Source organism: Grammomys surdaster, unplaced genomic scaffold (genome assembly GCF_004785775.1).
Source record: "Grammomys surdaster isolate TR1022 unplaced genomic scaffold, NIH_TR_1.0 137, whole genome shotgun sequence".
Lineage (NCBI taxonomy): Eukaryota > Metazoa > Chordata > Mammalia > Rodentia > Muridae > Grammomys > Grammomys surdaster.
This window is the reverse complement of record NW_021604595.1, coordinates 6,418,212-6,445,161: the sequence shown is the minus strand read 5'-3', so window position 1 is coordinate 6,445,161 and position 26,950 is coordinate 6,418,212.

The following is a 26,950-nucleotide window of genomic DNA, read 5'->3' as shown; positions in this document are numbered from 1 at the left end:
TCTTCTTCTTCTTCTTCTTCTTCTTCTTCTTCTTCTTCTTCTTCTTCTTCTTCTTCTTCTTCTTCTTCTTCCTCTTCTTCCTCCTCCTCCTCCTACTCCTTCTTTCCTCCTTCTCCTCCCCCCTCCTCCTTCTCCTTCTTCTTCTTCAAACAGAAACATACACAGAGTATTGTATGTGTAAAACACACAATTTTAGAATCCAAGCGCAGACGTACATTGGAAGATCAACACCTAAAAACGATCTTCTCTCTGCCTCTGAAACACGCACATCTATTTTAAAGTACATTTTTTTCCCCTTGCAGAATCAGGAACTGAACTCAGGGCCTCACGCGTGCTAGACAAGTGCTTTACCACTGAGCTGTAGTCCTAGCCCTAAAGCATGTTCCAATGTGAGCCTAAGCCCCTGAGGTGGCTAATCACAACTTACAAAACAGGAACTCATGATTAGGTATTATTTTCTGTAGTAGATAGAAGACACAGCTAGTGACCTTGACAGTGAATCTCTAGTTAGAGTTGAGTGATTTCCAGGTCAGCACGAAGACAATGCATCACCAAGCAGAGCTAGTCCTGCTAATTCTATTGCCTTGCTGACTTCTGAACTCTCCTGTATTCTAGCACACGGCGCTTGTTAGTCTCATAATACGGCAGATTAGCTTCAAATTTGGTTTAAACATATTTCTATTGTTTGAAGGTCAAGATGAAAATCCGATTAATTTCCCTTTATTTTTATAACTTTGGGAACCATGGTGTGTTGGTTGACTTAATCTACCACATTCCTCAAGGAACGGTCTTGTGTTACAGCAAGAAAAATATTTAAGCAGCAAAAAAATATTTAAAGCTCAAGTTGGTAATATTCATATGAATTTAATCTTTAAAATAGTTTATAAGTGATATTGGCCATTGCTCTGGTCTAAATATGGCCTCCAAAAATTCCTATAGTGAACCTTAGTCACCAATATGATGGTATCAAGGGGTGGGGCCACTGGGAGGCAATTACTTTGTAGACTTGCCTCAATGATAGATTAATGTTCATATGAAAAGTACAGGAGGCTGGGGGGGGGCAGCCTGTGCCAGCAGTCCCATATTTGCAAGGCAGAAGTGGGATGGTGGGTTGGATAGCAAGATCCTGGAGGAGGGCGGGCTTAAGGAATACCCTGGAACTAGTTCCCTCCTACTCTTCTGCTTTGTCCTGCTTTCTGTCTCACTCCTGCCCCTATAAGAACACAGCAGAAAGGCCTCCAATGGCTGCCTCACACCTTCACATGGACTTGCAAGCCTCCAGAACTGTGAGAGGAAAGTCATTCTCTTGTTGACTATCCCAGCATCGGTGCTTTATCATCGCGGCACAGACCTGCTAAAACCGGCTAAAACCGGCTAAAACTGGCACGCTTCACTGTTCTAGCCTGTCAAATTTAGTTTCCCCGCCAAAACTATTGGCATTTAGCTTGCCTGAGATTATCTTTTGCCTTGTTTCCTGAGTCTAGATCTATGCTTGGCAGACATTTCCAGTGTGTTTCTCTCTCACTATAGGGGATTAAACAAAGCAAGATGAGAGGACTGGAGTCTGGAGTATACTAAACCGAGCAACTTAACTTTTATTGCTCTGATAATACACCGTGACCAAAAGCAACATGGGGAAGAAAGGGTTTATTTTGGCTTAGCATTCCATCATGAAGGAGGCCAGGGAAAGAACTCAAGGCAGGAACCCGGAGGCAGAAGCTGAAGCAGAGGCTGTGAAGGGAGGTTGCATTTTGAATCGCTCCTCACAGCTTGCTCATCCTTCTCTCCTGTACACCCCAGGAGCACCCATCCTGGCTCGGCACTGCCCGTAGTGTGCTGGGCCCTCCCATGTAATCATGAGTCAAGAATATGGTCCACAGGCTTGCACACAAGCCAGTCTGATGGAGGCACTTGTCTCAATTGAAGTTTCTCTTCCCAGATAACTCTAGCTTGTGTTGAGCTGACAAAAATAAAACAAAAAACCCTATCCATTGTATCAATATAATGAATGCAAGAGCATACAGCTAAGTTGAAGAAAGAACTGTTAAAAAAAGAAGCCAGAACTTGAAGAGCTACAAAATGCTAAGCTATTCGCATTGCATTATGGGAATGCACTGCCTTTGCCTTGTAGGGTAGTTCTCCACATGGATTGTGTTGGTCACATACACTATACAAAGTTAAACATTGTTAGCTGTTATACTAAGACAGAATGCTATAGTGTCATCGTGTAGATATTTGATTGTGTAGATTTCCCTCATGAAATCGGGGAAGACATATTTCAGTATTATTTCGTGCCATCAGGAAATTTGAGGTCTAGGTTGGTCAAGTGGCTCATCTATTCTGTTGACAGACAGTGTCACTGTGCAGTTAGGTAGTCCTCAGGCTCACCTCTGCCTCCTCGATCTTCCGACTGTGGCATGTTCCTCCACACGTGGGCGGAGGCAGAGTGGTCTGTAGCGTGATACTAGAAGGTTGCAGGACCTGGGAGAGGCTTAGATGTTTACGTTGAGTTTGGTGCTCTCTCCAGCATAAAACGGTATCTCTAAGACTTCTCTAGACTGGCCGCAAATCTAAATAACAAGTGGGTAAATAGCACAGTTAGAACCAGCAAGGAATACAAAATACACAGAAGACACTTTGTCCTTATGTTATCTAGGTTGCAAAAAATAAGCACAAGTCTCAGCCAACAAACTACACAGCAGTCACAGGATAACGGCACTCCAGCTTTCCACTGGAAACTTTTCTTTTAAAAATTTATATGTATGTATGTATGTATGTATGTATGTATGTATGTATGTAGAGTCTGTGTGTGTGTGTGTGTGTGAAGTGAGTGCAGATACCAATGGAGGCCAAGAGAGGGTATCAGATCTCCTGGAACTGGGGTTAATAACAACAGCAACAACAACAATAATAAATGGTTCAAGAAAACGGTAAGAGGGGATTGAAGAAACTCTTACATAAACATTTGCTTCTAAGCATCTACATGGATCACAGCAACTGGCTGATTTTCCCAGAAAGCAATGCTTCTGTAACTCCTTAGCTTTCCAATGAGCTACTAAAACCCCCCAGACACAGGGTCCTCATCCCGCTGTCTCCAAATGCCCAGAAATGCAATTGCTCCCCACTGTGTCAAAGGAAGCCGAACAGCTTTATAAAGTGAGATATTTTTTCCTCATTTGAAGATTCTGCCGTTTTCTTCTGATATTCAAATTTGAATTTCCATGCAATTGGTTGTCTCCAGAGTCAGGGGTGTAAGATTAAACCACAGTCACAGACACAGGTTGAGAACGTGGAGCAGAGCTTCTATGAGGAGTGACTCTGCTGATTACAGCATGCCTCACCTCCTGTCATACAACTTTCCTAAAAGAAAGGCCACTGTGACTACACCACCACACAGCAGGCCACTTCATGTGGCCTCTAGTTCTAGGGAAAGAAAATAGCTTCCCCCAAACATAGCTGGGTCATACTTTAAACAAAACAAAACAAAACAAAAAACAAAAAAAAAAAAACAAAAAAAGAACAATAACAAAACAATTTTATTTTGCTATTAGTTGATTCCTAAGGTAATTCAGCTAAGAAATGATCTCACTTTCTTCTATTGGTTTTTCATTTGGGGACTCTTTGAGTTATCTTATTCAGTTTTATCCATGCTACATATATTCTGGAGTGTGTGTGTGTGTGTGTGTGTGTGTGTGAGAGAGAGAGAGAGAGAGAGAGAGAGAGACAGAGACAGAGACACACAGAGAGAGACAGAAAGAGCATAAAAAGAGAAATTACACAGATTCCCCCAACATACAACTCCCTACAATGTCCCCTCTTTACAATGTACCTCCAAATCTGTAGCCTTTCTTTCTTTCGCCAACACAGTTGATCACTGGCTAAAATTGTGAGCCCCTCCCCCAGCCTCAGGACCCAGTACAAGGCAGCTGTTCTTAGGGTTCTGTGGCAGATCTAGAGCTGTGCGGCGCTTTCCTGCCACCTAGTGGTGGTGTAGCGAAACAGACTGCGGATCAAGCCAAACAAAGCAAGTCAAACATTGAGCAAGCTTGTCCAAAGCAAGCTGTGTTAGTCTGCGCGGATTAGATCAGTATTAAATGATGTATTTCAAACTTGTATTTCTTTTCTTCTAGATGCCAAGGTTCCCATTTATGAAAGTGGATTGTCGTCTAGTATTATTACAACGACAAAGCTCAAATCTGGTCGCTCTCAAAGTGAGAAGGGGAAGGACAGTGAGAGCCAGACGTCAACATTTTGGAAATGAGCCTTTATAAACGTGACTAACCACGTGACAGATGTGGGACCTGAAGATCAAGGGGGTGACAGCTGTTTCAAGTTCAAATCATTAGTGAACGCTGTTGGCAAGGTTGGAATGAGGGGCCTATTTCTTCTTTCCCTGACAAGAGCAACTTGAGGAAGAGTTATTTTATTTTGGCTCGGAATACATCATGGCGGGAAAGGCATGGCAGGCAGAGAATGAAGCAGCTGGTCGTGCTGCATCTGCAGTCAGGAATCAGACAGTGACAGATGCCAATGCTCGGCTCACTCTCTCCTTTTTATCTCGGGACCCTGGTTCATGGAGTGGTACAGCCCATACTTACAGTGGGTCTTCCCACATCAGTAAACCAAATAAAGAGTTTCCCTCACAAATGGGCCCAGAGGCTTGTTAATAATGTTATTTTTTTCCAGATGTCAACCTGGAGGGAGGAGGGTCCTGCAAAGGGTAAATTATAGTGCAAAGGTTACTGCTGATAAGACCTAGAACATTTTTTGTTTTGAATGCACATATATGAATGTATATATGCAAAACAAACAGATATATGCAAATATATACAAAACACACACGCACACACTCACACACACACACACTCACACAGAGTGTTTTCATGTAGCCCTGGCTGACCTAAAGAGGATCTCCCTTTCTCAGTCTCTCTAACTTTAAGCCACCTCACCAGGGTTAAATCTGAAGGATTTGGAGCTAAGTTCCCAGAAACAGAATTGGCTACACTCTCATTCATTCACATTCTTTTCTCCAGACAGCACACACTTGTCAGATGGTGGCTGAAACCAGAGGGAGGGGTCTGTGACAGGGACAAGCAGAAACACTACAATCTGAAGAGCTACCCAAAGAAGCAGACCAACTGCAGCCTCTGTAGCAACTGTTTCTCACCCTGGGGGATGGGCAGGAACTGTTCTCACGACGTAGACACGTGACCAGGAGAGAGGGAAATAAAGACCACCCTGTGGTCTTTGTTGTAGATCCTATGGAGGAAATCTGTAAATTTGTTTCTAGAGCAATGCTTTCAAATAAATAAAAGGACATAAGATTATAAAGGAAAGCAATTACATGCAAATAAAGCTAGCAAATTAAATATATATATATATGTATATATATATATATATATATCTCGTGTATTGTACTTGTATTTAGTTCTTCCTTAAAAACAAAATCCACAGACTTGAAGGTGCAATATGTAGCAATAATTTCCCATGGTTCTGGAGGCTGAAGTCTGAGGTCAAGTGCCAGCAGATTCACTTCCTCCTGAGAGCCCCCTTCCTGCCTTCAGAGGGCAGCTCGGGAGTTTCTTTCTTCTTACCCAGGGACTACACCCCCTTGGTCTTACCTAATCATCTCTCAAAAACACTGGGGTTAGTTACAACAGAGGAATCTGGAGTAGTGGGCAGGCACTTGGTGACACAAATTTCAGCCAATGACAATAACTCAGCGTTCTGAATAGCTAGTTCTAGTTTCTGGATGTCCTGTCCATGGACCTTGGCTTAATGACTCCCCATCTCAGGGACTCTAAGAAAATTCAGTGGTTTATAGTCACTGAACTAAATCATTCCTTAGAACATGCCCAGAGAAATGACCCTGATTATACAAGCAGGAGTCTTGCAAGCCGCCCATGCTCTCAGGTTTGTTTGTCTCCTCTTGAGTTTGAAGTGGAAGGACATGGGTCAGCTGAGGACCTCCTCTGAACTGCATGTCCCTTTCTTACCCTGTAGCCTTGTGTGAAAGTGTACAAACAGCATTACTTGGGCAAGCCGGCTCCTCGGCACGAAACTGCTGATCCTGTGCAGAACTCGCTTTCTTTCTTTGTTTCCTGCACATAACCATAAGCCCAATGATCTGTATTGAAGAGAAACAATGGATTTCTCATTCAAAGACCAATGAATCCTTCCATAAGCAGACTGAAAACCAAAAAGAAAGGGAGAGGGGTGTAGTTGGAAGGTTGTCAAATCTTATTAGAAATGCCTTAGTAAAGGGGAACAAATATTCTTAAACATTTCCAGTGTCTAAGCTAAGAGGGTTCAAAACATCCCTTCACCTCATTGAGAAAAACAAGGAATTTTTCCTCATTAAGGAAAGGTCAGTAATTTTGGAGGGAATATTTTAATCCTGCTCCTTTGGGCCCATGTGTAATCACAGCATCCAGGAGATGTTTTAATTATACATTCTAATCATAAAATAAAATGTCCCAGGTTGCTCCACTTAGGTGTTTCCCTGCTTCTAAATTAATAGTGTTATTGGCATGTATTCAACATGTAAGAATTTGGGCTCATGGAAGACTACTCATACATAGAGACATGGTGTCCACTGGGGACTGGTGTCCTGGAGCTTTAATGCAGCAGGCTGTCATGCTGATGGGCTCTGAGGTAAGAGCCAGCAAGAGGAAGGCAGTCTTCTCCTGCTTCAAGCCAGTTCAGAAACTGTCCCACTTTCTTATAGCTTCTAAAGCCAAGCCTAGTTGTAATGAGGCAGGGCTGTAAGGCAGGACTTACTGTAGGGAGCAGATGGCCATGGGAGAGGAGAAGACCTACTTCTTTTGTTTTCTGTGTGTAAGTGTATCTCTGCTGGAATGTGAGTACAGCACATACAGGCAGTACCCAAGGAAGTCAGAAGAGGGCGCTGGATTCCTTAGGACTGGAGTTAAAGGCGGTAATGAGGTGCTGAGATCTGAACTCCAGTTGTACAAGAACAAGTGCTCTTAACTGCTGAGCCATCTCTGCAAACTCTCATTTAGAATTTCTTTTAAATATTTTAAGTTTTTCATTTACATCCTTTTAAAATTGAAAATAGTTTTTTTTCTTATATATTCTGATGATAGTTTTCCCTCCCCCGACTCCTCCCAGTTCCTCCTAACCTCCCCTCTCTTTTAGATCCACTCCCTTTCTGTTTCTCATTAGGAAAGAGCAGGCTTCTAAGATAACAAACATGACAAAATAAAAATACAATAATACGAAGCAAAAACTACTATATCGAAGTTGGACACAGCAACCCAACAGGAAGGAAGGAGTTCCGAGAGCAGGCACAAGAGTCAGAGACCCACTCATTCACACGTAAAACATACTGCACTAACAGCTAAAATATATACACAGAGGACCTGGTGTAGATCCATTTAGGCGCGGTGCTTGATGCTTCAGTCTCTGTGAGCTCACATTGCCTTGCTTAGTTGATTCTCCTGGTGTCCTCTGCTCTCTCTGCCTTCTCTTCTGCAGGATTCCCTGAGCTCTGACAAGAGGGATTTGATGGAGACCTCCCATTTAGGCTCTCTCCCCACTGTGTGTCTGGCTGTGGGTCTCTGTATCTGATCCCATCTGCTCTCAGAGGAAGCCTCTTTGGCAATGACCTGGAAAAGACACTGACTTAATCTCTAGTTCTTTGTTACCCAGATAGTATTGAGTGTGCGTTCCTTTTAGTGGAGTGGGTCTTAAGACATTGGTTGGTCACTCCCACAAGTTCTGTGTCACGATCACCCTAGCTCGTTATGCAGGCAGGACAGATTGATTGTAGGTCAAAGGTTTTGCGGCTCGGCTGTTGTCCATGTTTCTCTCCCCATGGCCTGCAGAGTACCTTCCTGCATCAAAGACACTAGAACATAGGGGTGAGGGCTCCATGCAGGCACTAGCTTGGCTTCTCATGTTCAATGAGTTCTATAGGTGTTCTCCTTGGCACTGGGGATCTACTATCAGCTTGAGGAGAGCAATCGTTTATCTTAGCCACTGCCTGGGTTGTTTGGGGGATTTCCAAGGGGCCACTTTGGCCAACAACTCAATTGAATGCAAGCCATTCTCTCCACTGGAAGCCATGCCTGGCTACAAGAGATGGCCAGCTGAGATTCGGCATCTCCCATGACTAGGAGTCTTTATTAGGATAGCCTTCTTAGATTCCAGAAAGTTTTCCCTGTGCTGTGTTATTACTCCACCCCAAATGATTGTCAACTCCAGCCGTCTCTCCCCGCACTCTCTTCTTCTACCCATCCCCCACTCCTATCCCAGCCTACCCCCAGTCTGCCTATAAAATCTATTCTATTTTTCCCTCCCAGAGAGTTCCCTGTATCCCTGCTAGACCTCTACCCTTTACATATTGTTTGTAGCTTGGTTATCATTTACTTAACAGCGAATATCCTCTTTTACATGAATACATATTATATTTATCTTTCTGGGTCTTGGTTACCTCACTCAGGATGATTTTTTTTCCTAGTTCCATCCATTTTCCTGCCAACTTCATGATGCCATTTTTTTTTAACAGTTGAGTAAATATGCCATTGCATAAATATGTCACAATTTCTTTATTCTTCTGTTGAGGGTCTTCTGGGTTGTTTCCAGTTTATGGCTATTATGAACAAAGTCTAATGAATATGGTTTAGCAAGTGCCCTTGTGGTAGGATGGAATGTCCTCTGCGTATATTCCTGAGAGTTTCAGCTTCATGTTCATGAGGCCCCATTTATTTAATTGTTGATTTACTGCTTTTGCTATTGGTGTTCTGTTCAGGAAGTTGCCTCCTGTGCCAATTCATTCAAGGTTATCCCCCCACGTTGTTTTCTCTCTGGTTAAGTGTATCTGATTTTATGTTGATGTCTTTGATATACCTGGACTTGAGTTTTATACAGGGTGAAAAGTGTGGATCTATTTCCATTCTGCTATATGCAGCCGTCCAGTTTGACCATGACTTGTTGAAGATGCTTTCTGTTTTCCAGTGTTTATTTCTAGCTTCTTGGTTAAAAAAAAAATTTGGGTATCCATAGGTGTGGGTCTTGAATTCGATTCTATTGATCAACGCATCTGTTTTTATGCCAAGACCACACATTTTTTTTTTTTAAATCTCTGTTGTGCAACTTGAAGTTGCAAATGGTGGGACCTCCAAAAGTCCTTCCATTGTTCAGGATTGTCATAGCTATCCTAGTTTTTTGTTTTTCCATATGAAGTTGAGAACTGTCACTTTAAAATCTGTGATAAATTGTGTTAGAATTTTGATGGGAATTGCATTGAATTTGTAAATTGCTATTGCTTTTGCTTTTGATTAAGATGGCCATATTTACCATGTTAACCCTTCTATCTTCTGATACCTCCTTCCATTTCTTTCTTCAAAGACTTAATTTTTTTTTAAACATACAAGTATTTCACTTGCTTGGCTAGAGTTACCCAAAGATATTTTATATTATTTGAGGCTGTTGTGAAAGGTATTGTTTCCCTGATTTCTTTCTCAGTTTGTCGTTTGTATATAGGAGGGCTACTGATATCTTTAAGCTAATTCTGTATCCAGCTGCTTTGCTGAAAGTATTTTTCAGCTGTTGGAGTTCCCTGGTAGACGTTTTAGGGCCACTTATACACACACTCATCTCTTCAGAAAATAAAGACACTTTGATTTACTCCTTTCCCATTGATCCTTCCCCTTGATCTCCTTCAGTTGTCTTATTGCTCTAGCTAAAACTTCAAGTACTATGATGAATACATACATCTTGGAAAGAATGGACAACCTTGTCTTGTGCATGATTTTAGTGGAATTGCTTTGAGTTTCTATCTCATTTGATATTGGTTATAGATTTGGTATAAATTGCCTTTATTATATTTAGGTATGTTTCTTCTATCCCTGATCTCTCCAGGACTTTTACCATGAAGAGGTGTTGGACTTTTTATCAAAGGACTTTTTTGCATCTAATGAAATGATCATGTGGGTGGTTTTTTTGTTGTTGTTGTTGTTTTTTTTTTTTTTGAGACAGGGTTTCTCTGTTTAGCTCTGTCTGTCCTGGAACTCACTCTGTAGACCAGGCTGGCCTCGAACTCAGAAATCCTCCTGCATCTGCCGCCCAAGTGCTGGGATTAAAGGCATGCGCCACCACTGCCCATCGATCATGTGCTTTTTCTTTCACTTTGTTTATATGGTAGATTGCATTTCCTGATTTTTGTACATTGAACCATCCCTGCATCTCTGCGATGAAGCCTACCTGATCATGGTGGATGATGTTTTTGATGTGTTCTTGGATTTGATTTGCAAGTATTTTATTGGGTATTTTTGTACCTATGTTCATAAGGAAAAATTGGTATCTAATTCTCTTTCTTTGTTGAGTCTTTATGTGTTTTGGGTATCAGGGTAACTGTGGCATCGTAAAATGATTAGGCAATGTTTCTTCTGTTTCTATTCTGTGGAATAATTTTGAGGAGTATTGGTAGAAATTCTTTAAATGTCTGGTTGACTTTTGTGCTAATGTCATCTGGGTCCTGAGCTCTTTTTGCTTAGGAGAATTTTAATGACTATTTCTCTTTCCTTATGGGGCATATGTCTGGATAAGTTGTTTATCTGATCTTGTTGTAACTTTGGTATGTGGTACTTATTGAGAAAATCATCTATTTCTTTTAGATTTTTTTAATTTGTGGAATACAGGTTTTAAAAGTATTTCCTTATGATTCTCTGGATTGCCTCTGTGTCTGTTGTGATGTCTCCCTTTTCATTTCTGATTTTGTTGACTGGGATACTCTCTCTCTGCCTTTTAGTTAGCATGGATAAGGGTTTGCCTACGTTGTTGATTTTCTCAAAGAGCCAGCTCTTGGCTTCTAGGTTAGTTATTTGGGTTGTGGCCATCTTGTTAATTGAGTATTTCCAAATATATGGACCTAGATATGAATAGCTACCAAGACTGCTAAAGACACGCGGACATCTTCTGCCATCTTCTTTCCTCCTCCCCTCCTTTGTCTCCTCCCCTTCCTCACCTTCTCTCTCTTCACACCTCCCACATTAGCTCCTCCCCCATCAGCGCCACTGCAAACAATGTAGCAGCAGCAGGAAACCACCCTGCTACTCATTTCTTTCTTTATTTCTGTCTTGACTTAGTGGTCATTCAGTAGAGAGTTGTTCAGCTTCCATGAGATTGTAAATTTTCTGTTGTTGATACACAGCTTTAATTTGTGGGTGTCTGATAGGATGAAGGGAGTTATTTCAATCGTCTTGTGTCTGTTAAAACTTGCTTTGTGTCTGAGTATGTGGTTAATTTTGGAGAACATTCCAAGAGGCACAGAATAGAGAGTATACTCTTTTGTGTTTGGGTGAAATGTTCTGTAAATATCTGTTAGGTCCATTTGTTTTTTTGTTTGTTTTTTCTCTCTCAAGTTTTCCCAAGGACAGGGCCATCTGCAAATAGTAAGTAGGCAGGTATGTTGCAGTGGTCATGGGAAGCTGGAGCTTTGGCCTCTGCCTTGGTTTGAACCTTGGGCTTTGGTTGGCAGAGCCTACGACCCTTGGCCATGTAGCTTCGAATCAGCTTCCCAAGCTTGGGGTGAGCGATGAAAGCCAGACAGCCGAGTTTGCGGCTGGGGCCCTTTGGCATCTTGGGCCTGCTGGCCTGAGGCTTCACAAGGGCCTTGATGGCCTCTGCGCATGCACTTACTGCCTTTGCATTGTTGGCCTGCATCCTCTTCAGGCCTTTCTTGTTGTACTTGGCAAAGCATATGTTCCTCAGGAACTTGGGGTCAACCCTCTTAAGAGATCCATATCTTTGTGACTAGGGCTTCTTGATGCCATTTCTTGGCTAGTTGTAGAACTAGTTGTATGATGTGGTTCTTGGACTTGACCATGTCTGCACGGTAATCCCCAGCTCCCATTGTGCCTGGGACCAGAAGACAAATGGTCCATTTGGTCTATAATGTCTGCTAGCTCCAGTATTTCTCTGTTTAGTTTTTGTGTGAATGATCTGCCCATTGGTGAGAGTGGGGTATTGAAGTCTTCTCCTATGAAGGTGTGAGGGTCAGTATGTGATTTATGCTGAATAGTGTTTACAAACTTGGGTGCCCTTGGGTTTGGTCATAGATGTTAAGAACTGAAACATCGTGGTGGATTTTTCCTTTGATGAATATGTATTGGCCTTTCCTATCTCTTTAGATTCATTTTGGTTTGAAGTCTATTTTGTTAGATATAAAAATGGTTATACCAGCTTGCTTCTTCGATCCATTTGCTTGGAATATCTTTTTCTGACCCTTTACCCTGAGGTAATGTCTGCCCTTGAGGCTGAGGTATGTTTCTTGGATGCAGCAGATGGATCCTGCTTTTGCATTCATTCTATTAGTTTGTCTTTTTATTGGGGAATTGAGACTATTGCTACTGAATGATATCAATTAACAATGATTATTGATTTCTGTTATTTGGTGTTGATGATGTTGGAGGTGGTGGCAGTGTGTGTGTGTGCAAGTGTGTGTGTGTGCATGTATGTGTGTGTGCTTCCTTTTGATTTTTCTGGTGTGAGAATTTATTTCTTGTGTTTCTGTGTATGTAGTTAACTTCCTTAGGCTGGAATTTTCTTTCTAGCATCTTCTGTAAGGCTGGATTTGTAGATAGATATTGTTTAAATTTGACTTTACCATGGAATATCTTACTTTCTTCATCTATGGTGATTGAAAATTTTGTTGGGTATAGTGGTCTGGAGTTGCGTTAGTGATCTTCTAGAATCTGCAGCACACTTGTCCAGACCTTTCTGGGTTTTAGAGTGTCTATTGAGAAGCCAGGTGTGGTTCTAACATGTCTGCCTTTATATGTTACTTGGCCTCTTCCTTTTACAGCTTTTAATTTCTCTTCTTGCCCTGTGTATTCAATGTTTTGATTACTGTGTAACTATTATTGTAATTATTGTGTAGGAATTTCTTTTTTGGCCCAGTCTATTTGGTGTTCTGTATGTTTCTGGGCCCTTGATAGGCTGTCCTTCTTTAGGTTGGGAAAATTTTTCTCTATGGTTTTGCTGAAAATATTTTCTGTGCTTTTGTTCTGGGTTTCTTCTCTTTCCTTTGTTTCTATTATTCTTAGGTTTGGTCTTTTCATAGTGTTCCAAATTTCCTGAATGCTTTGTGTCAGGAGGTTGGTTTTTTGTTTGTTTGTTTGGTTTTGTTTTGTTTTAAAGATTTAACATATTCTTTGACCAAAGAATCCATTTCTTCTATCTTCAGTGCCTGACATTCTATCTTCTATCTCTTGTATCAGGTCAGTGAAGCTAGCCTCTGTAGTTCCTGTTAGAATCTCTAGAGAATTCCCTCAGGTTTTTTGTTTTAATTAAAAAAATTGATTCTATTTCAAATTTCAGGTCTTGAATGGTTTTCATTTATTTCCTTACACTGTTTGCTTGTGTTTTCTCATATTTCTTTAAGGGATTTATTCATTTCTTCTTTAAGGACCGCTATCATATTCATGAGCATTTTTATCAGACATACATGCCCACATGTAAATCTGCACACCATACGTGTGCATGGTGGCCAGAAGAGGGAATCAGATCCCCAGGAACTGGAGTGATAGACTTCTCTTGTGAGCCACTATGTGGGCATTAAGATTCGAACCTGAGTCCTCTGAAAGAGTAGCCAATTCTCTTAACCACAGAGCCATCTCTCCAGCCCTCATTTGGAATTTTAAGAAGTTAGTTACCCTAGTGATTCTGTATGAGAAGAGTTCTCAATATAATTTAGACATTTCCTTTCATTTCCCTAATTGCATCTCTGATACCCAGAAGAGCAAAAATGATGCTGTTTGTGAAGCACAGAGCCTCATTGCGTTGATAAGCTGGACGTATACTCAACCCAGACTCAGGCTCATATGCTTATGTAAGCCAATGGATTTCTGTAGGGAGCAGTCTATAGCTTGATTGACAGACTTCTGTATTTTATTAGAATATTTATGTAAGATGATAGATGCCAAAAGAAATAATGACAGAATAAAGGAAGACTAACTCAGAGGGAAGGATGCATAGTCCCCATACCTTAAATATTTCAGTCTGGCAAGCGACTCTCAGTTTTCATACGTACATAACTACTGTCATGCAAATATGGACACACTGTGCCTTCACTGTCGTTTATATTCTTCGTGCACTTTCTTGCTAGTTTGAAGTAGTAAAGATGAGCTCCTGAGAATCGTGTGCCTGAAGTGTGGACTGTAGATGCTTTGTTTGAATGAACACAGACTATCAGACTGCTTTGCAAACTGACAGTGTAGGTACTGACACTGAGAACACCCACAGTTTATGTGACCTCACCTGCCTGAGGTCCTGGAGTAAGACTTTTGGTGACTTAGAAGGTAACAGTGTTTTATTTTAATTTACACCTGAAAGTGGATGACACAGCACATTTCCCTGACCCTCTGTTTTATATTTGTGTTTTTATTTGGGTGGGGTTTTATCTGTCTATATCTTCCCTAACTTATCTAAGCAAGTGCTTCTGTGTCACCAGCTCACTAGGACTTCCATAGGAATGTTCTTGTTGCTGTGACCAAATACCTGGTTGAAGGTACTTAAGGACCAAACGCTAACTTGGGATCTTAGTTGTATTAATGTATGTGTGTATGTGTGATATATATATATATATATATATATATATATATATATATATATATGTGTGTGTGTGTGTGTGTGTGTGTGTGTGTGTGTGTGTATGTATATATGTACATATATGTATATATATGAAGAGAGATTGAGAGAGTGAGAGAGATACACACACACACGCACACACACACACACACACAGAGAGAGAGAGAGAGAGAGAGAGAGATGTCTATCACAGCAGAGAAGACATTGTGACTGTGGCATCAGGAATGTTCAAGGGTGGAGTTTTACATGATGCTAATTAGAGAATACTCTAGACCCTAGTACTTTCCTCTAGCCAGCTGGGAGGTCCCAAAGATTTCACACCTGAAAATGGTATCAACAGCTGGTTCTTAGGTCAGATACAGGAGCCTGTGGAGGACACATTCAAACACTAGCAAAGCTTCATGGAGAAGCGGGTGATAGTGTCAACTGTGAGTTCAGCTGGTAGTAATACATTGGTTTCTTGGTTTTGAGAAAACAAAAGGTCATGGCAGTGACCTTCAGGGAATCCAGGGATGAGGGGTAAACCAGAGGTCTCTACATCATCTTTGCCATTCTCCTGTAAATCTGAAGTCATTCTCAAATAGATTTCTTTCTAAAAATGCATCAATGGCTGAATAGTGACCTTTGTAATCCCAGGGATCAGGGGACTGGGTTAGGAAGATTGTAAGTCTGAGCAACTTTGTGAGACACTGTCTAAAAGCAAGCAAGGAAGGAATCAAAGAAGGAAGCAAGAAAGGAAGAAAGGAAGGAAGGGAGGAAAGAAAGAAGGAAGGAAGGAAGGAAAGAAGGAAGGAAGGAAGGAAGGAAGGAAGGAAGGAAGGAAGGAAGGAAGGGAAGGAGGGTAGGAAGGCTGGGGCTATAACTCAGTGGTGGAGAGCTCTTAGCATGAATGAGGCTCTAGATTAAGTCCCTAGCACACACAGGGAAAAGACCCCGGTGCATGTGCAAGGGTACCTGTCTGAAGTCCCAGACACTTTACTTGGGAAGCTGAAACAAGAGGATTGCTTGAGTCCACACGTTTGAAGATAGCTTGAAATGGAGGTCATCCTCCTGTCTCTATGTCAACTTAGGCAGGCATTCCTAACTCTGTCCCCCAGAGCCCTGCCTGAGGATTCCACCATCAGTGTTTCAGAGACCTTGCTTTTCTTGTCTCCGTTTGAGTTTTGGACCTGAGCTTGGAAGCTGAAGTCTTGGCCTAGGAGAGAGCAAAGTCAAGTGGAAGAACCGCTCTCCTTGACTGTATTCCTCAGAAATATTTCAAGTTAGTATGTAGTCACAGTGTTTGATCGCGCTGTGACAAAGTGACCTGAGAGAGAGAGCAGGAGTCATGAGGCACTTAGAGAAGGCAGAAAGAAGGAGGGCTTGTCTGCCCTATGCAGTAGCAGTCTATTTCTGTAAATAGAACTGGTTGCCAGGGGAAGGGAATGGAACGTAACTGTGATTGGCTGTGGTGTTTCTTTGGGGTGTGGTGTTGTGGAGTTAAATAATGGTGTTAATAGCAAAACTTTGAACGTACCAAAAAAAAATATTTCTGAATTGAATTCTTTTCAAGGGTAGATTTTTGTCTTGTATGGGTTCTGTTAAGAGTGAGCACACACACAGGAGACAAAGAAAAGCATCCTTTCAAATGCATTTCTTAGAACTGGAGAGATGGCTCAGAGGTTACGAGCACAGACTGCTCTTCCAAAGGTCCTGAGTTCAATTCCTGACAAATGCATGGTGGCTCACAACCATCTGTAACGGGATCTGATGCCCTCTTCTGGTATGTCTGAAGATAGAAACAATGTACTTATATAAAATCAATCAATCAATCAAATGTGTTTCTTGACCCTGCAGCAACCCAAAAAACTAAGCGCTGGCTGAACTTTCTTTATTTGGCTAGAAGTGGGCTGTGTTCTGCCTCATTTCTAGTCTTGCTGAGCCTGAATTTGGAGCCTCCTCATTAATTCCAGAGCTAACCAAAATATGCATCAGTTAATTAGTAAGTGGGTGACACAAGAGAAGCTATTGAACACCTTGTTCTTCTCTTTCTTCAGCTATCCAGCAAAGACGGCCATCCTCCGTGTTTGAGAGGTCTAGTTACTTGAATCGTTCCCAGCGTGGGTTAAAGGATGTGAAAATGTCAGTGACTGTTCTCATGGTTCATTCCTTCTGCAACAAAATAGCATACTGTCTTGGATCTGTGCCACAGTCTGTACAAGTACGTAATAGGCAGGATCTGGTTCTTACTTCTAAACCGTGTGCTGTAACAACAGGGCAAAACACACTGCCTGGAGCTGTTGATGGTTTGGCCTGTAACAGCACATGCCACCCAGCCTGAGGACCTGAGTTTGATGCATGGAACCCACATGCACAATGAAAGAACAGCCTCCTGCAAGTGACCTCCTATACATACTATGGCGGGAACACCTTTGCACACATACAGATGCATGCAAAATAAAAAAAAAATGTACAAAATAAATTTCACAAATCACGCACCACTGGGTATAGTAATTTACACATGTAGTCCTAAAAAGTTCCCATCTTTGCTTCAAAAGGAGGGGCATCCTTGAGACCCCTTCCACTGTCACGACATAACAGGTGCCAAGACGGGGGGATGTGGATCATCTGGGTCTTCCCTGGGATGTTGGTGCACAAACAATGACCTCCAGTTGAGAGGTGTCTCCATGGTTTCTTCCTTATGAGCTTTTTCAAAACCGTCTTGTGGGAGAATGAAGATAAAGGTCGAGGAAGAGTAACAGGGTCAGTCAGTCGTTAAAGGAAAAACCATAGACAAGATAACTTTAACAGGGGTTAGTCAAATAGAAAGAAGAAAAAAAAAGTTTACGAACGTAGTTCCATTCAAACTGAAAAGTGGTTTCGATGACCCACAAGGTGTGCAGGCTGTGCTTACATGCAGAGAAAGGAAACACTGTACAGAAACCTTCTGACCGTGCGTCATATCTGGACATGGTTTGGTAGCCTTCAGCCTATGCTGGGCTGAGACCCTAGGGCTCATACAAGGCTATCCTCTCCAGTTAGGTTGCAGGTTTACTTATTAAGTTAGGTTATAGTTCACTGGACACTTGCTCTGATACAGCTTAAGGCCAAATAATTCAATTTGACATTATTGAACACAGAGAGAACTAACCAGGCCTTAAGGTCTTAAGCAGACAGACTTGTATTCCCAGAATGTGACAACCAGGTCTTCAAGAAAAGTCAACTAGCCTAGTGAGGGTCTTTGTTTTTGTTATTGGTGTGATTTATGCTTGTTTATTTTGTTTTATTTGTGAGACAAGGTCTCACTATATAGCTCTGGCTGGTCTGTAACTCACTATGTGGACCAGGCTGGAATTCACAGAGATCTACCTACCTCTGCCTTCTGAATGCTGGGATTAAAGGCATGTGTCACCATGCCCAGTCATTGAACATTCTTGATGCCATTCTCCAGGGTTCATCTCCTATGGGAGGGATGCTGGGGATGCTGGGGATGCTGGGGATGCTGGGGATGCTGGGGATGCTGGGGATGCTGGGATGCTGGGATGCTGGGGATGCTGGGATGCTGGTATGCTGGGATGCTGGGATGCTGGGATGCTGGGATGCTGGGGATAGGGTCTCACTATAGAGCTCTGTCTCAGATTCACGTCACTATGTTACTTTTTGTATTCATCTTCCCTCCTTAAATTCTGAAGTCGACTTAAATAGTTGAATCAACCAAGATGGAGCCAGAAAAGTGCTCATGTCCAGGTTTCCCCCAGGAAAGTCTCATTCCATTGGTCAAACACAACCTGGACATCAATCTTTAAATTTTCTTTCCTCTAAGAGTCTTGTATGCAGATGAGTTTGAGAACCTACGGGCTCATGGAACTGAGGAAAGCTATGGAAGTGCATGCACACGCCATGCACGCGCATCCATAAACACGTGTGCATGCTGGGCTTAATGTCTTGATATGTGCCTGTTCAATAAAACATACTGTTTGATGACTTCATCTCTTATTGTGTAAAAGGTTACAGGGTGAGAACTTCAAAACAACATGGCTTCTGACTCACGAGATGACCCAGTTATAAGGAATGGTTGGAGGAAAAGTCAGGGTCTAATTTATAAATGAGCTCTGGGCTCCACCTTCCCCCACTGTTCCTATGCTGCAATTTAAATCACGTAATGGATTGCCAGTGATGGCAACAGTCACTCCTTCGGGGATCCGGCTCGAATTGTTGGTTGACTCTTGATTAAGGACCGAGGGTGACATAAATTAATCAAGGGTACAAATTGAGCGCTGTCTGAAAAGCAGCTACTCTCTGGCTAAAGTCTCCTTATTCTGTATCACAAAACCATAGTTCAAGTTTAGAACACGGCCACAACTCACTGGACGTGTGGATTATTCAAGAATTATGGACTTTTTGCTTTGCTTGGTTTTTGCTTGTTTGAGATAGGGCCTCCATGTAGCCCTGACTGACCTGGAACTCACTAATAGACCAGGCTAGCCCCACTTCACGAATCCTGCTCTACGCCGAGATTAAAGGCATGGATCACCACACCTCACAAGAAGCACCTCAGCTTCCACTACCTAAGTGTAATATGAAAGCATGCAGCTCTGTTGAGTCATAGCTTAACCTAAAACTCCATGTTGTAAACTATGATACTTACACCAAAGGATGATGATGGTGATGGTGATGAGGATGATGGTGATGGTGGTGGTGGTGGTGGTGGTGGTGGTGGTGGTGGTACTGCTGCTGCTGTTGCTAGTGTGTGTGACGTGTGTGTTTCACAATGATAACTGTCACAATTTAAGTACCCATTGTCTGCCAGACTCTGTCCTTGGCACTAAAACAACTTTATCTCATTTTCTTCTCAAGGGAGTCCTTTGTGGAGGGAATTAACTCACCCCTTCTTCAAGGTCACACTGCTACAGATATGCTATGCCAAGGTCTAGCCTGGCCTCCCTCTAAAGTACTTTCCCATAGACCCTGCACACTCTGGTGCCAATCCATGGGTTGTAAGTATTGCTGCAAACATTCTCAGAGTTCAAATAGTCACCCACACAACCCATTGGCAATCCTGGAAGGCTTTAGGAAGATGCTCAATGCCACTTGGTCTGGAGCTTTGTTTCTTTGCTTATGATAACCCTCTGACATTGATGGGGCGTCCATCTTCCTGTCGACTTTGGAGCTGCTATGATGGGAAACTATGTTTATGTTTGGTGATGATGGTTGCTCTTCAAGGCAGTACTTTTAATTTCAGTGTTCTATATAGTCATCTCTGGGATATATTAAATAAAAAGGGAAGGTTTCGAGGTAACACACTAAATAGATAAGGAATGGGGACCACACACACACAAACACACACACACACACCACACACCACACACACACAAACACACACACACACACACAAACACACACACACACCACACACACACACACACAAACACAAACACACACACACCACACCACACACACACAAACACACACACACACACACACACACACAAACACACACACACACACCACACACCACACACACACACACACACACCACACACCACACACACACACACACACAAACACAAACACACACACACACAAACACACACATACACAAACACACACACACACCCCTGTTTGCTTTGTTTGCATATGGTAGGGGAAAACAACAGTATGGTTTCTTACAAGGAGGGAGGGGCAGGTGGGAGAGATGGTGACGGAAGACAGATGTTGGGAGTCTTCATTTGTTGCTTCGACTTTGGACCTGTGGAAATGCTTTGTATGATTTCAAAATGAAAGTAAATCAAAACAGAGATAATTCTCTGAAAATAGAAAAAAGTTTATCCTGTTTTTTGTGGGGTGAAGCTGAAAAGAAATAAAAAGCAAAATAAAAGAAATCAACTCTTTAGGAGTTGTGTAGACAGGCCAACCACATGGAAAGTGATTTTTTTTCATGAATTTCAGAGCACTGTAACTCAAACACTTATCCGTAGAGGCTACAACTTAAGGGGTCAGGCAACTATAAACAGATTTAAAATTGTATTTATTGATTTTGTGAGTCATGGTTATTGTAGATAATATTGATATAATCCCTCTGAAATGTGTGTGTGTGTGTGCATGTGTGCATGCACAGATAAACAATTGTGTCAGTTATTGGAAAGCAAACTTGTCTCCTAAGATGCAATCATGAAACTAATCAATGTGTGAGAAACTTGAGGCACTAAATGTAAGTCGACAGCATTGATGTGACCACGACGGACTTATTTTTATAACCGATCATTGAAAATTCCATGAATGATAATGCAATGAATGTCCCCAGCCATGTGGTCCAAATTCCAATTTCCATAAGCATTCTGTAATGTGATGTTGCTGGCTGTGTTGTAGCGCTGATGGGCTCTGAAAGACCACACTGTTCAAACATAGGTAGGCTGCCCGTGTCCTTGGTCAGGGCTATGCATTTCTGAGTATCAGTTTTCTTTCTTTCTTCCCCCCTCTCTCTCTTTCTTAAAGATTTACTTATTTATTTTATGTATATAAGTACACTGTAGCTGTCTTCAGACACACCAGAAGAGGGCATCAGATCCCATTACAAAGGGTTGTGAGACACTGTGTGGTTGTTGGGAATTGAAATCAGGACCTCTGGAGGAACAGTTGGTGCTCTTAACTGCTGAGCCTTCTCTCCAGCCCCAAGTATCAGTTTTCTCATTGACTATTGTTTTAGGGTTTTTCTTCTTCTTTTTTTAATGACAGAATTTGACTGGATCTTGTGTAGGTCTTGTGTAGGTAACTATAGCTGCTGTGGGTTCATGTGTGTGATAGCCTCCCCATCTCCAGGAGATGGCATCTCACTTCTCTTTATCCTCTGACTCTTCTTTGCCTGTCCCCTCCTCTTCTGTGATGTTCTCTGAGCCTTGGTTGGCTTGGGGGAATTGATACACATGTCCCTGTTAGTGCTGAGCACAGCCTCGAATTCTCAGCACCTGGACCAGCTATGCATCTCTACATTGATGGCTGCCATAGCAGAAGGAAGCTTCTCTGAAGAAGGTTGACAGCAGTCTGGGGTTATGGATATAAACACAAGGATTTAGAGGGCAATTTTATAAGATGAACATTTAACAAAATAACAATAGCACGTTTTGCCCTAGGGCCTATGATTTCCCTAACTGTGAGGGTTTTGTTGTCATCGTCGTTGTTGTTGTTGCTGTTTTGTTTTGGTTTTGACCAGGACGATAGTACCAGGCTATGAAATATCTTCCTGTGGAGCAGGCTTCAGATCCAATCAGAGAGCAGGCAGGTATCTATAGCAGTTGTACTGTTATTGGACCAGTGGCAGATCTTGCCTGGCAGACTGGTGCTGTAGCATGCAGGGTCCAGAGCTGGGTAAGACCATTGATGTCTTCTCTCCCCTAGCAAGAGAAACCTGAATTCTAAGTTGTCTTGGTTTCAGACAGTTTTTTCCCCCCTGAAGTGTGTATTGAGTCCTCTTAAGTCCCTCTTCCCTGGTGGATATTGTGTTAGAGATGCTGAGGAGAAAGGAAATTGAATCGCTGATAAAATTTAGAGCTTCGTGTAACTTAAGGATTAAGAGATCCAGATTCTCCACTTTACTTGGAAGTGTTCAAATTTCTATCCACCGAAGGTAGGAGAAACCGCATGGGTGCCCACACTTGTGATTGTGAGGAATGCAGGAAATTTATGCTCCCCATCAAATCCCAGGCTTGGAATTGGGGATTTGATAGAATTGGGTTTGTGCCATAGTGAATTTTGAATCCATTTGTGAGTAACTGAGCAGGTGGTTTGCCTCTAGGATTAAGATGACACTAAAGCTGTGGGCGTGGCTCCTCACATGGAATACTTGAAATACAGACCTAAGGAAAAAGCGAGATCCCTCGAAGCCTGTGTTTGATGCCGCACAGACATCGACGCTGAGGCTAACAGTCACTTAGGACCAATTCCCTGTAGGTTTCCTGAGCGATTTATTGGATCAGTCTGGAGATTTGCAAAGTGGATTTTATTCTATTCATCTTCTGGTTCTTAATCCCCCTTTACGCCCAACATGTCACGTTTCAATTTGATATTTCAGAACCTTTAAATAAATCATACGAGCTTAATGGGAGTAAAAATCAGATAAAATAAACGGGCTAACTGCTCAGTCGCCACATTACGGGGTTAGGAAAAATTACAGAGTGATTTATAACTAACCTGTCTACTCACTGAGAGACCGAGATGTCCAGCAAACCCTCCTGGGTGTACTTAACCCACCTCAACCGACACATGGAGAAAACACCTGTTCTTTAACAAACAGCTACATGAAAACAATTCAAAGTATAAATATGGAGGAATTTGGGAGCTGCACATCCCACTGGATCTCAAGAAAGAGGGAGGCAGGCTCATCACCAAATTCAAAGCTCAGAAGGGGAGTTAACCTCTGAAACATGGAGGTAGCACCACTTCCTGCAGAGAACTAGAGCAAAGAGTCAGGAAGTGGGAGAAATCTTGTTTCCCCAACAACACCCTCGTCAGGGTATTTGAGGTTCACCAACATCTCTAGAAGTTTCTATTTCCTCCCTGGTTCCTTGTGATACCAGCTATGCTGTGAATTTATATTGCTCTGCCTTGAGCATACAAAAGTTCCTCTAACTTTTCCTCTATTCTTTGTGTGCGTGCACGTATACAGGTATGCAAATGAGTGAGTGAGTGGCCGCATACAAGCATGTGTGTCCGTACCTGCATATGTGCACGTGTCTATGTGTGTGTGCACATGCATGCATGTGCTTATGTTCACGCAAGTGTATATGTGTGTATATGCATGTGTGCATGGATGTGCATGTATATGTGTGTGTGTGCTTGTATATGTGAGTCCACATGCATGTGTGTGCTTGTGTGTGTGTATGTGTGTAGGTGCATGTGTGTACTTGTGTGTGTGCATGTATGTGTGTGCATGTGTATATACATGTATATGTACATGTGTATGTGTGTTTGTGTGTATACATGTGTGTGCATGTGTGTGTACATGTATGTGTGTGCATGTATATGTGTGTGCTTGTGTGTACACGTGTGTGTGCATGTGTATGTGTGTGCTTGTGTGTACACGTGTGTGTGCATGTATGTGAGTGCATGTGTGTGCATGTATGTGTGCATGTGTGTGTACATGTATATGTGTGTGTGCATGTGTATGTGTGTGCTTGTATTTACACATGTGTGTGTGCATGTACATTCGAGTGCATGTGTTTTGTCGCCTGGAGTCTTCCTCAGTTCTTCTCCACCAGCTCTCTCATTGGAACTTGGTGCTCACCTATTTGGCTAGGCTGGCTGACTCATGAAATACAGTCCCTAGTCTCTGGTCCTTCAGCTTGAGTACGACAGGCACACATCCTCATATCCAGCTTTCCTACATGGAGCATGGAGCTCAAACCCAGGTCCTTATACTTGCATGGCAAGCACTTCACTTCATAGCATCTCCCAGCTCTCCTCTCTTCTAGTTGTTCTATATCCTTGCTTCAGCTGTTTGCCTCACCTTGGCCTTTCTTTACTTTGAGACGCTAAAGGCACACTGTATGGTGTCCTGGACAGATTTTGCTGCAGTAACAAACAAGCACATTAAATGACCTCTGAAAACAAACATCATTTGAGGGTCACCAACATCTCTAGAACTTTCTATTTCCTCCCTGGCTCCTTGTGTTACCAGCTATGCTGTGAATTTATATTGCTCTGCCTTGGACATACAAAAGTTCCTCTAACTTCTCCTCTATTCTTTGTGTGCGTGCATGTATGCAGGTGTGCAAGTGGGCTCTGTGACTCAGTTGTGCTCTATCTGAATTTTGGGGGCCCCACTGGACTCCCAAAACTTTGGGTAAATTTATCACATCCTGTGGCTTCCATGAGAGACCTGGTTGGAGGAGCTGTGGTCATTTTGGGCATCTGTCATAGAAGACAACGGGATACAGAACTGTCTAATCTCAGCCTGGTGTGATTCCATGCGGCTACTACTTCCCACTTGTGACGGTTCAGCATATGGCCAGGTCTACAGTCAAGGGGGTGGGGAAATCCTCTCTGATTGGGGATATGGACCGGAGACACGAATACTGACTGGAGAACAGTAGAATCTACTCTAAGTAGGAAGAAGTTGGGAACGGAAATGTCTAGGTTGTTTTGAGAAAGAAAAGTAAAATATTTCTTTGACTTTTAATATGGTAGGAATGAATTGTCCTTCAACTTTAGAACCTTAACATCTCTGGAGAAGGCAGACATGTAAGGGGCAAGTAGTCACCATGGTGATAGTGGGGGATTTATTGCCTGACTACCATATCATAGGTATGTCACACAACCAGTACTCATTTTGGCTTTTTGAAAAAAAAAGTTTGAAAAAAATTTGTGACTATAATTAATTGAAAATTCAACTGCTGGCTAGTGCTTTCTCTCCACATGACCAAAAAAGGCACATCTATGTTCCTGGAGTGGTATGGTTGTGGAGTGGGGTGGGGTGATGATAGAGTGGGTTGGGGTGGTAGAATGGGTGGTGGTGTGTGGGGGTGGAGTGGGGTGATAGGGTGGTGGTGTGTGGTGGTGGAGTGAGGCGGGATGGGATGGGGTGGGGTGGTAGTGGGGTGGGGTGTGATGGACCCATCACCTGTCTATGCTCCTGTGTGTCTTGTCCCTCCTGATTCCCGTTGCCAATTTGGATGTCATTGTTCCCTCCTCCCAGTGAGGTCCTTTGCATCTTCTCAGGCAATTTGCCTTTCCTGTAGCCTGGTAAATGTCCATTTCTCCTTTGAGAAGTTGCCCATCAAGTTCTGCTGTTTTGTTTCCCACCATGCTTAGCTCAAGGGACTTTTGAGGCTGGCAGGCTTTAAAAGTTGTACACATCATCTTAATCTGGGTTTCCACTGCTGTGAAGACACACCAGGACCAAGGCAACTCTTATAAAGGAAAGCATTTGATTGGGGCTGGCTTACAGGATCCGAGGTTCAGTCCATTATTGTCATGGTCGGAAGCATGGCAACATGCAGGCAGACATAGTGCTGGAGGAGCTGAGAGTTCTACCGCCTGATCAACAAGCAATGGAAGGAGTCTGTGCCACACTAAATCTAGCTTGAGCATATGTGAGACCTCAAAGCCCAACTCCACAGTGACACGCCTTCTCCAGCAAGGCCACCCCATCCCAAGAAGGCCATACCACCTAATAGTGCCACCTGCTCTAGACAATCATTCAAACACATGAGTCTATGGGGGCCATACCTACTCAAACCACCACACACATGCTCATGAATCTTCAAAGCTATTCAAGTTCCAACTACCATTTTACCTCCCTAAGCTTGGACCAGTGTGGGATGAGGAGGGATAGGAGGCAGGGATCTCTACGGAAGCAATGACAACTCTTGTGATTAGCCTGTCTTCTCTCAGCTTGGTTGACTTGGCTTTTCTAGAATCCTTTAAATACACTATATATGGAACAGATTTGTGGTATAATCCCTTTGCTTTTGTTATAGGTGAAGAAATTCACTTTGAAGGGATGAAAGCACATTCCACGGTTGACAAAGATAAGAAGAGGAGAAAGAAAGATGTTGTCGTATTCAGGAACTTCTGAAATGAATTCTAAGCAAAAAGAGTGGAAAGGGGGAACTTTATTAGTTCTCTGTCCTGTTGAGTAACAAAAGCACCAGACTATGTAGCTTGTAAACCTTTATTTCACACAGTTCTGGAGGCTCAGCCATCTACGATTAAAGGACCATGAGATTCAATCTCTGGTGAGGGCCACTTCCTGCTTCCATGTCTGCTCCCTTATTGGGTCCTTGCAGGGAACAGGTGTCAAGAGAGCTCTCTGGACCCCTCCCATAAGGTGACACTAATCCCATCCCTGTGGGCGCTACCCTCACCTCCCCAAGACTTTACCACCTGGTAAGCATCATAAGATGGGGTGGAGGTAGAGACACACGCTTTCAGTTTGTCATGGGGCCCTTTGGGCATCTTAGTAGCAGTACGAAGAAAGCTTGAATGGAGTCAAACCACACAGAATCTCTAACGGGGATTACCTGGTAGGTAGTGGACAGGTGGTTTTGGCTGTTGGAGCCAGGCAGTACTTAGAGACTTTCAGCTCTTATTTCTTTGTTTAGAGAACAAAACTCAGGAGAAAAAGTTCAGAGCAGTGGTTGTGGGAGGAGTTAGAGGAAGAAGAGGAGTAAGGAGAGAGAGAGAGAGAGAGAGAGAGAGAGAGAGAGAGAGAGAGAGAGGAGATGGAGGCGGATGGTCACATGTCTGTAGCAGTCAAAGGTAGCTGGTATATCTAGGTTGGGTATTGGGTTACACTTCTGATTGTATGGGTAGCTTGTTACTGATCAATAGAGTCTCATCTTCCTACTGGGCCCACGTGGAT